The sequence below is a fragment of the Anas acuta genome, chromosome 15 (genome assembly GCF_963932015.1).
Source record: "Anas acuta chromosome 15, bAnaAcu1.1, whole genome shotgun sequence".
Classification (NCBI taxonomy): Eukaryota; Metazoa; Chordata; class Aves; order Anseriformes; family Anatidae; genus Anas; species Anas acuta.
Window position 1 is genome coordinate 15,515,174 of NC_088993.1, and position 13,917 is coordinate 15,529,090.

General features: G+C 59.3%; 1 protein-coding gene across 11 annotated transcripts in view; it reads left to right on the forward strand.

Moving 5' to 3' along the window:
* The first annotated feature begins 1,488 nt into the window (after positions 1–1,488).
* Positions 1,489–13,917, forward strand: part of RAI1 (retinoic acid induced 1) — a 69,462-nt gene continuing 57,033 nt past the window's right edge. For 10 of the 11 annotated variants that reach the window (XR_011101705.1, XR_011101708.1, XR_011101709.1 and 7 more), the window contains exon 1: positions 1,489–1,646. The gene's annotated coding sequence lies outside the window, so the exon portion shown is untranslated. The remainder of the gene's footprint in view (positions 1,647–13,917) is intronic. The other variant, XM_068699602.1, reaches the window with a different exon arrangement.

Below are 13,917 nucleotides of genomic sequence, written 5' to 3' on the forward strand. Positions count from 1 at the left end.
GCGGCCCCTCTGCAGCACAAACAGTTAACCAGCTGCAAGCGCTACCCAGAAAGGGCTTATAGCAGACACCTGACGGAGAGGAAAATACCAAGTAAGCACTAGGCAGCAGTGCTGCCTGCAGCCAATTTTCCTCACTTAATATGTTTCCTGCACTCATCCCCCTCCCTGACCCCGGCCCCTCCTCGGAGCACGTTCAGCCCCAGACGCACGGCTGGTGACCGGCCAAGGCGAGCGGGACCGGTGCCATCTTGTCCCTCCCCACGGCTCCTGCAGCCCCCAGATCCTCCTTGGGGGTCCCCGTGGTGCTCAGGGCAGGATGCACAAACCCTCACCAGCAAGTAGGTGAGCGCCCCGTGGCGTGGTGGTGCTCAGCGCACCTGTGGGGCTGCTTTTTGGGGTGTCAGAAGTGCCACCTCTGTGTTTTTGTGAAGGATGCGTGTTCCAGATTCAGATGCAGAAGCAGATCCGGATGAGGAGCTGAATGCCACTCTGAGTACAGATCCAGACATGGATCCAAAATCCTGATCCAAACCCAGACCCCGATCCAAGTGCAGATCCACGCGTTGCCCGACCCTCAACCAAACGTGAATCCAAACCCAGGCACAGACCCAGCTCCAAATCCAGACCTAAACCTTGCTGCAGGATCTGGTGCTTGGTCCCCGGTGCTCAGTGCGCTCCCCCCTGCTGTGCCTGGCACCAGTTCCTGCTGCATGCAGCCCAGTAAGTGCCACCCAGTACCCACACCCACCATGCTGTGGGTACCCAGTGCATGGCAGCCAGTGCTGCGTGCCTGGCGTACGATACCCGGTGTGTGTTTGGCAACACCTGGTGCCCATCACACCCAACGTGTGGCCGGGGGTACCCTGAGCGTGGTGCATGGCTGGTGATGCCCAGTACTTGGTGCCCATCACCCCCAGTGCTCCAGGTGCAGCTGGTGATGCCCGGTACCCAGTACCCCTCACCCCCAGCACACCGTACCCAACCGGTGATGCCCGGTACCCGGTGCCATCACCCCCAGCACCCCGAGAGCAGCCAGCGATGCCCAGTACCCAGTGCCCATCACCCCCAGCACACCATATCCAGCCAGCAATGCCCAGTACCCAGTGCCCATCACCCCCAGCACACCATATCCAGCCGACAATGCCCGGTACCCGCTGCCCATCACCCCCCGTGCACCGCGCGCACTTGGTGATACCCAGTACCCCTCACCCCCATCACCCCACACCCCCCCCGCGATTCCCGATCCCCCTCACCCCCCACCCCCCCATCACCCCACACCCACCCCGCGATGCCCAGCACCCCTCCCTCCCCCTCTTTCTACCCCGCGATTCCCTGCGCCGCGCCCCCCTCACCCCCTTTTATTTTTGCGCGCAGCCCGGTGCGCGCCTCGCGGTGCGCGCTCCCCGCCGGCAGATGTCGCCGCCGTCGCGGGGAGGGCGACGGGCAACGAATGCACTTCCGACGGCGCTCGGTCATGCCCCCGACTTTCCTCCCCTCCCTCCCGGCGCCGCGCGGGGCTCCCGCCCGCTGACACCGCCGAGGCGGCTCGCACGGCGGCGGACAGCGGCGCGGCCGCCCGGGGATGGCCGCCGGGGCCACCCCCGCCCAGCGCCGCCGCTGAGACGCAGCGGGGCACGGCCCGCCCGGTAAGAGGCTGCTGCAGCCGGGGGGGGGACCGGGGAGGAACCGTGGGGGGGTCACCGGGGAGGAAAAGGGTTTTTTTTTTAATGCGCTCCGCCGGCAGGGCCGCTGCGCACCGGGAGCGCCGCCCGGGGAGGGCCCGGGATAGAGAGGGAGGTTTGGGGAGGGGAAGGGGAAAAAGGGAAGGGGAAGGGAAAAGGGAAGGAAGGGGAAGGGGGGGTGACAGGCGCGGGGCGGCGAGCCGGGGGGCGTCGCGTTGCGTTTGCACCGCGCTGGCGGCTGCGGCCGTGCTGCTGCTGCTGGAGCCGCGGTGGCACCGGTGGTGTGTGCTGCAGCCCCTTCCCTTCCCTTCCCTTCCCTTCCCTTCCCTTCCCTTCCCTTCCCTTCCCTTCCCTTCCCTTCCCTTCCCTTCCCTTCCCTTCCCTTCCCTTCCCTTCCCTTCCCTTCCCTTCCCTTCCCTTCCCTCTCCTTTCTCTTCCCTTTCTCTTTCCCTTTCCCCTTCCTCTTTCCCTTTCCATCCCCGCGGCCCCTGCGCTGCATTCAGGCTGTGCTCCCATTGCGCTGCGCGTGCCGTGCTTTGCATTTGCAACCGCCTCCCGTTCTGGACCCCCCCCTCTCCCCAGGCACAAGCTTGGCTGGAGCTCGGTGATGGCACAGGGGCCAGGGAACCTCTCACTGCCTCCCCCCAGGCCGTGGAGAGGCAATTAGGCTCCCCGTGGCCCCCCCCAGCAGCATTCTCCAGCTCAGGAGGATGCAACTTTGTGCATTCAAAGCCCTCCTGCAGCAAGGTGGGCTGGGACCCCTGCGCCCCCCCAGAGATCTTTCTGCTGGAGCTGCCTTTCAGCTGCAATTCCCCCCGTGCCCACCCTTTTGCCACCACCCCCTGCAAGCATTCACCCCCCTGGGTGCTCTCCCAGCTGGGGGGCCCGATGGAGCTGTGGACCCCCCGGTTTTAGGGGGTTGGCACCTCGAGGGCTCTGGGGCCGGTCGCGATGCGTCGTGGCTGACGTCGCGGACCTGCCGGAGGTTTTCATTGACGTCAGAGCGGGGAGCTGCTGGGGTGCGCGCTCGCTCCCCGCCGCCTTTCACCGAGCGTGGTGCCGGCCCTTAGATGTGAGCAGATTTGGCTTGGCGAAGGCTTCTTGTGGCCACCGGTTCCTGCCTGCGCTCCCCTTGGCGGCGAGCGGTCCCCAGGCTGCCTGTCCTCTGGTGACCTCCCCAAGCGGTGTTTTTTTGCCCTCCCCAAAACAACAGTGAGGGTTTTGCATGTGCGAGGCGAAGGGAGGGTGGCTCTGGTGGTGCCAGCACCTTTGGAGGGCTCTCCCAGTTCACCTCCAGCTTCTGGGCATCACCGGAGCCTGCTGGAGGCTCCAGGAGTTTCCTTGCTGGGTGCTGGGACTTTGCAGGGCATCCCAAAGGGCTGTGGGATGCTGCAGCCACCTTTCCTGGGGTGGCAGCTCGCCCCGGGGTGGCTGAGCAGCACCGTGCTGGTGGCTCTGCGGATGTGGGAGCTGTCACCCGTGAGAGAGGATGAGGGGACACGCGGGTGGCGAGGCGGGGGCTGGCTGCGTGTGGTGCCCCGGGGCTGCGCGCTCAGAGCGGGTCTGCTGGTGGCTGGCACCGCCTGGTGAAAATGGAGCTCGAGCTGCTGGGGGACGGGCTGGAGAAGGATGGGAAGGGAAATGGAGAGGACAGGTTCCCCCCGAGCATACATCGGGTCTGAGCCCTCTGGCATCGCCTGGAGGCCTGGCGAGCGCACTGGTGGTGCTGGGGGGGCTCCGTGGGGGTCTGTGCGTGGTGCTGGGGGTCACCAAGAGCCCTGAACGGCAGCTCCGGGGCCGGGGAGCTGTGTGAAGTTCAAGGCAGGAAGTGAGAAATGAGAAAGGGAAAAAAAAAAAAAAAAAAAAAAGCACAACAATAACAAAAAATAGCACGACCAGTAGAAACTGCCGGGGAGCTTTAGGGAAGCGGCGCGGGGCCGTGCTGGGTGCCCAGGAGCAGCAGCGTGTCCTCGGCTGCTGGAGGGGCTGCCCGTGCCGGGCACCGCGGTCCCACCTCTCCCCTTTCCCAGCTCCGTCTCCTCTGCAAGCCCCAGGGAACGATTGCACGCAGAGCGCTGCGTTTCCGAGCCGCCACAGTCATTTCAGAGACCTTTTAGGCAGGGAAAGTGCTCTGTAGCGTGTAATTTGAAGGCTCTGCTCTGAACCTTCGCTGGCGCTCTGCTAAATGATCCTCTGCTCTTCCAAACCTTTGCTGCCTGGAAACGGGCGGCGGTGACCTGGTTCCTGGCCTTGCTCCGTGCCCGGCCCCCGTGCGAAGGTGAGGGGGGAGGCGCAGGTTGCGAGGAGCAGCCCCGGGGTGTTTCTCTCTCGTGCACAGGGGGGGCCTCTCAGCCGGCAGGGTCCTGCGAGATTTCAGCCAGCCTTAATCATCTCTCGCCTCTGCCTGAGCTGCGGAGGTTGTCACAGCTCGCGAAGGATTTTCCAGCCTGGAGGGCCAGCTCTGGCGAGGGCTCTGCAGGAGAGTGTAAGGCCCCCTCCGGCTGCCTGCTCCTGCGACACGGGAGCTGTCGGAGCGCGGCCCTGGCAGGGCTGCAGAATTATTTTGGGGCTCAGCAGCTTGTGGCGGGGAAGGACGGTTGGTGCTGCCATCAGAGGAAGCGCGGCACGGCTTCGGTTTAACCGATGGAGCCGGGGGCACGGCGCGCTGCGCCCGGAGGCGACGGGGCCATCGGTTAGCCGGCGAGCGCGGCATCGCCGGGGGTTTCCTCACCCTCTTCTTTTCCTCTCCTCCCCGTCCCTTGCACGAGTTGCCCCGAGCCCCTCGGCGGTTGGAGGCACACCTGCAGGAACAGGGCGAGCTGCGGGTTTCCTCTCGCCGTGGGCGCTGCAGACGCAGGCAGGGCGCTGAGCTCACCGCGGCCGGGGCGTGCCGAGGGCGCGGGTGCAGGGAGGAGGAAGGGGAGAAGAAGAAACATTTGCACGTGCGGCCGAGGGCTCGGCTGCTGCGGCGGTGGCACGGGCGGCTGGCAGCGCGCAGGCACGTGCACGTCTCCTCTTGCTCCGCTTTGGATGCGCTCCTGGTTTCCAGCCAGGCAAGGAAAGTCCCGGAGACGGCGGATTTGTGCACGTCACCGGCTCAGACGCGCGGCCGGAGCAGGAGGGAACAGCCTGAGCCCGTCCTGGTGGATACGTGGGTCTGAGCTGCTCCCACAGAGCGGTGCTGGGGACACTGCCCTGTCCCCAAGGGGTGGCTGCCACTCACTGGTGACCAATTGCAGTGACACTGCCTGGTTTCCACTCATGTCCTGTCCCCACGGGGCAGAGGAATTAGGGTTTCCCTTATTCACACGGGGATGCTCCGTGGATAAACCCTTCTGGGCAGGGTGCGCCCAAGCTGGGGCGGGTGTCAGGGCTTTGCACAGCTGGAAACACGCTCAGAACCCACGTTTTCCCTGCTCAGCACTGCACAGGTTTGGGATTTTCCCTGGGCACCAGCAGGGCAGAGGGGGGGGAGGCAGGTGCAGGCTCTGGGGGTCCGGGATCGCATCCGGAGCCCGCTCTGCTGCTGGGTTTTGCTTCGGTTGCACGGCCTAGTTTTTGAGAGCTGGAATATGCTCAAAGCCCGGCTTTCTGAGTTGCTTTTTTTGGTTTTGTTTTGTTTTAAGTGACAGCATTTCCCCTTTAAATTTACATCTCTAGCTGGGGAACACAGAGCCTGGTGAGAGAGGGAGTGTGAGACTTTTATAAAAAGAACGAGTCGGGTTTTATTATCCCTTTGAGACGAGCAGGGAAAATCTATACTGAAGGCATGAAATAGCAATAAAAATGGACTTTTTGCCAAAGCAAAATTAATTGAGTGAATCTCAGTCCTCGAGCCTGAGCTCTGAGAGGCTTATGAGCTGGATATGAACCACGCTGCCCCCTTTGAGGCTCTCCTCCTGCGAGGAAGGGAGGCAAAACCTCCCCTCCGGTCCTCGGCACCAAACAGCCACGTGGCTGCAAGGGATTTGTGCTTTGGGACAGAGCATCCCCACCCCGTCACCGCGGCTGGCAAGGCTGGGGTCGCCTCCAGCCCGGATGGACCGAGGGTTTCCCCAGGTCTCTTGGCTTGGGGACCTGCTCTGAAGACGTGGCTCCGATGCTGGCGATCGTTTTGGGGTCGCTGCTCCGGCGTTTCTGCTCTCCGTGGTCACCGTGAGTCAACGCCATCCCGCCTGGATCGCAGATTTTGGGGAGCCCAGCAAGGGATGGGATGAAGGATGGCAGCGGGCTCCTTGCAGCCAGCTCTGGAGTCAGGAGAGGAATCTTCCCCCCCGGCCTGGGCTTGCTTTTGTTAACCACGTTCCTCCCTCGTCTCTGCATCCCGCTCCTGCCCCACACAGGGGGCTGCTCTTTCAAGCCTGCCATAGAAAAAGGAAGCCCCCTCCTGGGTTTTGTTCCTCTGGACGCTCACAAGCAGCAGCAGCAGCCCCGTTTTCCCCTTTTTTCTGGGGGGAGGATGGCAGGAGGAGCCGCCGGACAGAGCGGCAGAAGGACAGACGGATTCTTTTCAGCAGATGGTGCAAAGAGGACGAAGCTGTGCAAACCTCCCGAGTCCACCAGAGACAAGGAGATTAAATAGCGAGAGGGCCGAGAGGCAGCTCCGGGCGGGAGGAGGAAGGAGAGAAAAAAAAAAAAAAAAAAAGGAAAATGGGGGTGGAAATAGGATTGGAGAGTGGAAAGGGGGAGAGGAGTGCTGGTTTGAACAGGAATCTCCTCCCACTTGATGTCTCCCCTCCAATTCGGAGGGCCTGGATTCAGTGCCATAAAAATATAGCCCTTTTCAATCCCTTATCTTGCAGGAGCAGAAACAATTGGCCTGCAAAGAAGGAGAAAACAATCTGTTTGACTGACAAACAAAAACACATTTCTGCACAAAAGGAGGAGGAGGAAGAGGCAGCTGTCTGGCTGCTGCTTCGGCTTTTTTTTTTTTTGCTTTTTTTTTTTTTTTTTTCCTTTCCCCTCCCTCTCCTGTCCCCTCGCTGACGGTGTCGGCGCAGAGCTGCTGCTCCCCTTGCCAGCAAAAACGCCCGCCGTGCTGGCTGCCTGGGTTCAATGTCAGGCTCCCGCAGCAAATGTCATTGTCTGCCCCGCTGCCACCACCGCGGCGGGGCTGAGCGATCCTGGGGGCTGCGGGGGGGATGCTGCTTCCCCCCAGCCTCAGCGGGGATGGAGACAGAAACGGGTGCTCGAGAGGAGGGCCGAAGGATGGGGGCTCGGGGAGGCCGAGCTGGGGATGGAGAGGGAGCAGGAGGTGTCTTGGGGGGGATTTGGGGGTGTTCGGTGGGTTGTGGGTGATGGGCTGGGGTGGTCTTGGAGCATGGAGCCTCGGGGATCTGCAGAGCCAGCTCTGTGCCTCGGTTTCCCCGTCTGTGAAGTCAGCACGATAGCAGGCAGGTGCTGCAAGAGATTGGGGCACAAAAATGCCCTGGGCACCGTCAGTTGTCATCCCAACGAGCTGTCCCCAAAAGGAATTAAGGCAACCTTCGTACCACCCAAATCGGTGCTGAGGGGGAACCATCGGACAAGCAGGAGCAGAGCCTGGGGGATCTCGGATGTTCTCCATCCTCCTCAAACTCCTCCATCCTCCAAACGCCTCGCTCTGAGGCTTTTTTAGGAGAATCTGCTTGGCCCTGCCTGGTTCCCTGCCCAGCAGCAGCAGTCCTGTTGGCACGGCTTTCCAAGGGGACTCTGCTCTCCCTGGCCACACGAAGCAAACGCCCACGCTCCGAAAATTGCCCCACAACATCCAGCACCAGGGCTTGGAAAAGCAGGAGCGGAGCAGGATGGTTTGGTTGCTCAACAAGGAATCCGTGATAAATCAAGGGGCACAAGATGAAAACCCCGAAGCCCCCACAACTTCTTAATTGCCAGTGGTGCAGGCTGCTGGGGACCCATCGGAGCCCTCTGGAAAGATGGCCCTGCGCTGGGGGACAGCTCGCTCCTTCCCGGTTTTATTTTTAAGGAGCTGTTTCCCTCTGCAGGACAATAACGTGAGGAAGCAGGGATTCCAGGTGAGCTAACAGCAGATAATGACTCGGTTTATGGGCAGATCTCCTGATGCCTCAGTCCGGGCGGCGAGCAGCAAGGCTTCCCTGCGCAAAGTTGGTGCGAGTTGGTACAAACATCCTGAACCCGAGCGAATCCGAGAGATCCAGCCTCCGCTTGCAGAGCCTTTGGGGAATATTTGGCCCAAAGCATTCAAGAACTTCACTTTTTTTCCCAATTCTCGCCCCCAAAACGCAGAGGTTTTTTTGCATTTCCCTTCCATTTCAAAGGGAAACGAGAGGAACCGTCTCTCCCCGCCAGCCGAGCTGCGAGAAGGCGGCGGCACAGGAGGCAGCCGGGCTCCTGCTACAACTTTTGCACTTGACTTTCCTCCCCAGAAGGGGAAGATGCCTCGTCAGCGTGTCTTGTGATCAGGCTGTAACCTCTCGTTACCCTGCCCGACGTCAGCTGAGCGGGCTGGGATGTGCGCGGCTCCATCTCCAGCAGACCGTTGCTGTGCTGTGCCGCGCACGATTTTCGGGCAGGAAGAGGCCCCAGTGCCTCCCACGTGAGCGGCGTTTGCAGACTTTGCCCGGCTCAGGGGGGGCAGCTGCAGGCTCTGCAGGCAGCGACTGCGAGGTCTCACCCCTCGCAGCGATCCCCTGGGGTTTGCACCCCGTGGGTTTGCTCCGCCGTGCCCTGCTGTGGTCCCCGGGGTCCTCCAGCACCTCTCCTCCGAGCTCTGCGTGATTTCTCCCACCAGCAGCTCTCTCCACGGCTGAAAAATGAGCCTGGTGCAGCTTTGCTCTCCAGGTTCAGTGGTGGAGATGCAGCACAAAGCTGCCTGTTGTAAATCTAAGAAAGATGTGAAGTTTGGTGCCTGGGCACGGGGGGCTTTCAGGTTTAAGCAGCCGTCGCTTCTCCACTCTCCAGGTGCCCGAGGTGGCCGTGGGAGCTGCTCTCAGTTGGCTCAGCCCTGGTACGAGAAGGGATGGCCGAGGCAGGGTGGGAGCTGCCAAAATCCAAACCCTGCAGGTATCTGGGTGCTCGAGGTCCCTGTGCTGCAGGACGGCGTTTCCCAGCACAGAGCCAGGACCCGGAGAGCCAGGAGGAGCCAGCATCTCCCACCCCTCGTGCCAGACACAGCCACAAGTCCAGAAGCTCACCCTTAACAGTACCCCGTGCCTCTCGGGGTCTGGCACATTGGGGTCACGCACCCGGTGGCTGCTCCCTGCTCGGCTCCATCACCCTGAGCATCTTTCCCTCCTGCTTGGCACGTCCCGGGTTGTCTCAACCCCGATTTACAGCCGGAGCTGGGCGCGGGGTCCCTCACCTGCCTGCGGTAGCACAGCCTCTCCCATTAGGTGCATTTCCAGGCGTGACTTCCATCTATCTGTCAGTGCAGAGCGGGGTTTCTGCAGCATTTACAGCCGGCACGGGGCACCGCTCGTATGTCATAATCGCTGGTGGGGGGAAGGACTCTGAGAAATGATTTATTCCGCGCTTTTCACCTCTTTTCTGCTCGCAAATTGTTCGTGATCCTTTTTTTTTTTATTTTTTTGTAGTTGCATTAAGCATTCCAAGTGACTGCGATTTTCCCCCCGTCGTATTCATTATTCAAAATTGTCCTCCGGATAATTTCCGCAAATAATTCGCGGTCTTTGCTCTTTTTGTGAGTACTCGGTCTCGAGAACTGGAGCGGTTTTAATTGGGATCTCGCATCACATGGTGGGTTTTGGCTTCCTGATTGGGCGGGCGAAATTTTTCGACTCGAGGTTTTGGGGAGGGAACTGTTGCGATTGAGAATTTTAAATTCACTTTCTTCCGATATCTTCCGTCGCCGCTTAAAATTAACAGTCTGTCTTTTCCTTTTTTTTTTTTCTCTTTCTGGCCAAAAATCCTTGCCGGTAACTCGTTGGCAAGAAACGCTTGGAGAACATAAACAAAAAGGTGGCACAAAAACAGCTAAATTTAACGTTCTTAAGGAGTTGAGTGATGATTCATGGTGATTTCGTTTGTATTATTCTCCTAGCTCGGGTAAAAATAACGATCAAAATAATTTTGAATCGTAAAAAGTCACATTGCTGGGGGACTTTTATAGCGCTCCGTTTATAAAAATCTCCCGTCTACGGCTCTCGGTGTGCCCGAGAGCATCCCGTGGGCTGGCCCAGGCGTGGAAGGGATTTGGTACCCGTGCCCTGTGGGTACCCGAGGCTGCTCTTGCCTGGTCCCGAGGGGAGGAGAGCGCAGAGCTCCTGGCTCCCGATATTTCCTTGCTCCGCACCCGCAGCGGACGAGTCTCCGGCAGCGTCGCGCTGAGCTCGGCTCGAGGCAGAGTGACCGTAAGTGGCCTGCCCAAGGTCACCCTCCAGCTCCGTGCTTCGGCTGGAAATAGCTCCAAGGACTCCCGCTGCCCCGAGAGCAGCCCCGTCCCGCTGGGAGACCAGTCCAGGAAGGTTTGGGATCCGGGCTGTTCTCTAACCCCCAAACTGGCTCCTGCTACCCCTCATAGACCCTCCCGGGCTCTATTTTCTGCCCCCCATCCACCAAATGGCCCCACCGATCCCCCCCTTGTCAGTGGGGGCCCCTGCAGTGTATTTATGCCTGGGCTGGCGCTGCCGGTGGTGCAGCGCCCGGGCGGCCCCGGCTGCTCGCTTCCACCAGCTGCTGCTGCCGATTTCCCTTAAAAATAAAACCCCTCTAAAGGTACAGCAGGGACACCTTAAATGCAGAGCTGTGGCGTGCAGTTAATCATATCCTCTTAACGGGTTTATTCGCTCATTAAATATTTAAGACTCGTTTCTCTTTATCAATAGTGTGGAGGCGTGCAGGCCCGGTGCAAAGATTTATGCACACAATAGGATCGGTGCATTTAGATTTGTCTGAAGGGATCCGAGAGCCATTTAAAACTCAACCGAGGGGGACGGTGGCTGCTGGTGCCGTGTTCCTCCGGCGAGCTTTCTGCCTCCTGGCCGCAGATTGAAGGTGGCAGGAGGGGAGGTCGGGTGGCACGGGCTCACGACCACCCCCGGTGCCCCTTTTGGTGCTTTGGAGATAGCCGTGCCCTTAGGGTGAGCATCCCGTGGGCGAGGATGGTGGGTGGGAAATGCCACAAACGGGGGCAGGAGCTGGTGCTGGGAGCGGGTTGGTGCAAGAGGTGCTTTCGGTCCCGCTCCCCGCTGCTGTCTGCGTTGTTGTAGAGGCTCAGACGCTGATTCCAGCTCGTCTCGTGCTGCTCGGGAGCTGTCACGCAGGTGCCACATCTGCTGGGCTGCTCGTAGCTGGGCTCTGCTCTCCACGCAGGTGTAGGAAAATCTTTTAGGTTCGTAGGATGGGAATATCCAGGCCGTGCCATCATCTCGCTCCTGCCTCCCCATCCATACCCTGCCCTTCCCAGCTCACCAGCCCAGCCCCCCACCCTGGACACCCAATTTTGAGCCAGTCCCCCTATTTCCCTGTCCTTTACCTGCCCCTGTGCAGGGCTCCACATCTTCCAGAGGTGTTGGTCCCAATGCAGGGGGGCAATTTTTAGTGCTCCCGCTGCTGCATCCCACTAGCACACTCATTCCCCAGCCTCTGATGGGTTGGAGTTGCAACCTGGTGCTGCCACTCTCCTGGGTTTCACAGCCCCGTGCAGCTGCACGGTGTCACCTGTACCCGTCCTTACACGGGGACAGAGCTTGCAGGGACAGCAGGTCCCAGCATGCAGGGCTCTGTCACCAGCTCAGCAGCCCCTGCTTAGCTGGGAAGGGAGCATCTCATGCCAAGACCTGTCCTCCCTGGGCTGCAGCTTGCAGTCGGTGATGGCAGCAGCTGACACGCATTTTTTTTTGGCCACCCGTAGCATCCCAGCAGGTTCCTCCAGCCCTTTCCCAAACCCCTCTCCAGGAGGACAGGGAGGGCAAGCAGGTGCAGGGCAATGGGCAGGCGAAAGCCCAGAGCTGGTATTTTCCCCCCTGGGGGTCTGAGAAATAATCCTGGTTGGGTTATTGACAGTCCAGAGCCTGGGGAAAGGGTTGAGGCGTCAGATATTTCCCCAAACCTCTCCTGCTTCGCGTCGTGCCCACCAAAAAAAAAAAAAAAGAAAAGGATCTGACAGCAGTAAAACTGTCGGGCGGCTGCTGCTGCGTTTTTTTTAAAGTTCTGTGATAGCTTCTCCCCCCTCTTTTTTTTTTTTAATAGCTAATGCATCTGTCACTACTTTCCTAATGAGCTTTCCGAAAGGGCCTTGGGGACCTCTACCTATCCGTGTGGGTTTGGATAGGAGCTTACACAGGGGAGGCAGGGAGAATTCAGCTCCCGGGTTCACCCCCGTCTCCTCCTCCCCGCCGCCCTCCCCGGCTCCTCTCTCCGAGGGCAGGTTGTCCAGAGGGAGGGGAAGACAGCAATATCTCAGCACTCGGCGAGCTGGCGTGCACCCCCTGCAATCACAGCCAATAATGACAAAAAGACGGGGCTGCTGCCAGAGATAGAGAGCTGAGCTCCAAGCGTTACAGCAATGTCACAGCCTTGGGACTGCTGCTGGCTGCTACTGGAAAGAAATTTCCTCACAACAGGCAGAGTTATAGGAAGGAGCCATTGATTGCATTAAAAAAACACCCTCCCCACCTCTTTTTTTTGGCATGGATTTTCAAGGCTTCTTTTTTTTTTTCTTCTTTTTTTTTTTTTTTTTTTTCCTTTCCCCCCCCCCCTCCCTCCTCCTTTCTCCATTTGCCATTGAAGTTGCGTTCAATAAAACCCATCGCCCGAGAGCGTCTGTTCGCATGTTCTCAGCCGCACAATGGGCAGAGGACTGCAGTGTGCAGACGCTCAGCCAGCCTCATGCAGACAATGAGGGGGTGGGAGCGGGGCGGGGGGGGCCCTTTTCGTGATGTTTTTTTTCCACCTGCCGGCCCCCACGGCTAATTGTAATCACAAAAGGCAAATGGGAAGGGACCAGGGGAGCAGGGCTGTGGTTCACTGGGGTCATGGTCTCCATCAGTCATTCTCCCAGCCTGTTGCTGGGTAAAAGCCTGGCTCCCTCAGTTTATCAAAACGACTGCACAGTAAAAGCCTCTTAACCGCTACTCCCCACCCCACAACCTCCAAAAAGAAAAAAAAGAAAAAAAAAAAAAAAAAAGCTGTTTTAACTGACTCAAAAAGCGTGAACTTCCCACTGCAGTCCACGGGAGACTTTCCGTTGACTTCTCTGCGCACAGACGGGAAAACAGAGGGTTGGGTGACTCAGATGCAAACCTGGGATCTCTTTCTCTCTCTGACGCTGCTGGCAAATTGTTTAGGGCCCAATTCAGCGCAGATTCAGCCAGGGGACGAGTGCCCCCGGCCGTGTGCCATTTAACAGGGCATGAGATGTGCTGCTCGGTGTCGGGACCGCCTGCGCCGTGCCCGAGTTCCCCCCCCAAGCTGTAAAACGTGACGGCTCTAACCCTACGTTGCGTGGTGGTGGAGGAGCTATTGACTATTAATGCCAGGGAGATGCTTTCAGATCTCTAGATAAAAGGTGCTCAAGGAGGGAAAATTATTATCAACATGGGCCAAATGGCTACAGGGGATTCGAAATCTGTTTGTATTTGTAGGATGTAACCACTAAGGAGGGAGAGACTGGGACAATGGAGCATGCACAGCACTAATGGAATGAGCGTAGGAAAGAGGATCTCTCTGGAGACCCTTAGAAACCATTTCCCAGTGGTGAGATCTGCTTGGGTTGTTTGTTCTTCTTCCCAGCTGAGAGCTGCAGTCGTGGACGCTTTTATCACTTACGGACTGGACTAGACAGGGGGACAGGGCGCGTGCTGTAGGGACGAGCCTGCGGGGCTCTCCGGTGGGTGGGCTTGTGCTGGTCTCAGGTCCCGTTTCCATCATTCAGAGCCGTGCTTTATAGCAGAGGAATCTGGACAGGAAATTGTAGACCTGTTTTTCAAGCCCGGGATGCAGATTTGGCCTCTGGCAGAGGCACAAGGGCACGACTTTGGCATCTTGACTCTGCAGCTGCAGCAGGGAGGTTTTTCGGAGCGTGCACATCCTCGTCCCGGCTCGGGATGGAGGCAAGGCGCTGAGGGTACGGTTTGGGTTGGGGTGTGGATTGCGGAACAGCCCCACGGCCACGTGTGAGCGTGGCGGTTCCCCGAAGCCATTTCACTGGGAGATGCGCTTTTTCCAGCTGATTCATGCTCCCGGTGCAAGCCCGTTTCTTGTCGTGGCAGCAGCAAAGCCTGCCGAGGCTGCGCATACCAACGCGCCGTGGTCC